Source organism: Bactrocera latifrons, unplaced genomic scaffold (genome assembly GCF_001853355.1).
Source record: "Bactrocera latifrons isolate USDA-ARS-PBARC rearing strain unplaced genomic scaffold, ASM185335v1 scaffold_254, whole genome shotgun sequence".
Classification (NCBI taxonomy): Eukaryota; Metazoa; Arthropoda; class Insecta; order Diptera; family Tephritidae; genus Bactrocera; species Bactrocera latifrons.
The window spans coordinates 101,724-103,523 of record NW_017536119.1 but is presented as its reverse complement, the minus strand read 5'-3'; the positions used below and the strand labels follow the sequence as shown (position 1 = coordinate 103,523).

Sequence of the window (1,800 nt, the reverse complement as noted above, 5' to 3'; positions counted from 1 at the left end):
CCGACGTTTCTTTCTGAGTGTACAAACTTCGTGGCAAACTTAATAGGTGGTATATACTGTTCATAGTATAAAAATCACACAAGCTGCTGAACGAAAGCTATGAATGTGSAAATGTTTTAATTGCAACTCATTAAATGTCTTTCGCTTGTGGTTAAATAAATCAAATTTTAAAATTATTGTCATATCACATCCGCTGCCGATCTAAGTATGTATGTTCTTGCATGTGCATATCTGCCTTGCCTCCATCTGAACTTAAGCGCCAACATAATTAGCTTATCTTCAATAAACCACGTTGTTGCTGTGTAATAGTACTTTATTATTATTATTATTTTTTCTTCAATGTAAAGTATAGCTTTGAATTGGAATTTATTGGTCTTTCCCTGTCTGCTTGCTGAAAGCTTTGCCTCGGCGGCTTCTTATGACGCTGTTAAGCATTTTACGTTCATATTTACGTACCTAAATTGTGGGGAAGCGTGTATCTATGTTTGTAAGTATGTATATTTTTTTATATCAAGATTTCTTTGTTCCTCACCGATCATGGCAAAGCCTGCAAAACTCTAGCTTTGATGCGTGTACGGATGGCCTTTAGTAAATGGTTTGATCATGGCACCCAAACCAATCTCTTCGGATTTTTCAACTCAATAATGAAATATATGGATGGTAGTGCGGTTTATAGGTTGTGCTCTGCTTTTTGCAGGTAGTCCCGCTTGTTGCTTCATTGCCTTTTTTCTGCGAATTAATTTTTAGGTATTTTATTTTTTTCCTGCATATTTGTCGATTTGTCGATTTATAAATAAATGGAGCAGGCGGCCAAGACAGTTAAGCCTGAGAAATTATTCCATTAATTAGTACCTTTAAACGAAAAAGAAATGAGGTGAACCAAAAAACATATAAAATTTGTTTTGCTTTGCTGTGATTGTGTTACCGACCAAGGTATTTTTTTTTTAACAATACTTCAAGAAGGGTTAGCACGTTACTTACTGTTTCAGTCAGAAGCTTTAGTATCGAACTGGTTCAATTTCAGTGCGCGTAAAGTTATTTTTAGTCCATATACGAAATTGAGATTTTCCATTGGAGGACGAGAACATTTCTAAAACTAGTGTATTCTTGTTCACTGGTTTCAAAATAACACGTTTTAGTGTCAAAAAGTTYGCTTCAATTTCTAATAATCATATTTATGTCGTCATTTCTTAAATAACTAAAGGTATGTACAGCATCAAAGAAAATTCCTTTATATCTAATAATCTTGGAGACAAACTCGACACTTCTTTCCAAAAATAATAAATAAGTTGTGGATTTATATTCGACAAAGATTGTTGCCAAACACAAGMASATTTCGCAGAATCTTTGGCAGTCGAACTCARAAAGAAAYTTGGGTATCATATGAATTGGCGCCAAAAGACGTTGAAGAAACATGTCAAAAATGCTGCTTGAATGCCATAATTTATGTATTGGATATAATCTGTTTATGAAAAATTAATTCATTAAGAGCTTACATGGGTTTCATCGGGTAAAAACACATTTTTTTTTTAATTTTTTTCTCATAAAAAATGAAATTTCTTAATAGAATTCTTTATTGCTACAAACATACACTATTAACAAAGAAGTTCTCAAATTAAAAAAAAAAATATTTTAAACTCGGTCATTGCAACGGCATTTCCGATGACCCTTGGCAGGATAACTCCTCACAGAATCACCTAAAGTGGAAAACACTACGTGTTTCAGTTTAAATCTTAACTTAAAACTTGGACGAAGGAATGAACTTGAATCGGATTTTTTGCAGACATTTTGACCAAAAAA

The 1,800-nt window shown here is 33.1% G+C and overlaps 1 long non-coding RNA gene across 1 annotated transcript in view; it reads left to right on the top strand.

Annotated features, from left to right (window-relative positions):
- The window catches only part of LOC108969491, a 13,501-nt gene that overhangs the window by 10,864 nt on the left and 837 nt on the right, over window positions 1–1,800 (top strand). The window lies entirely within an intron of this gene.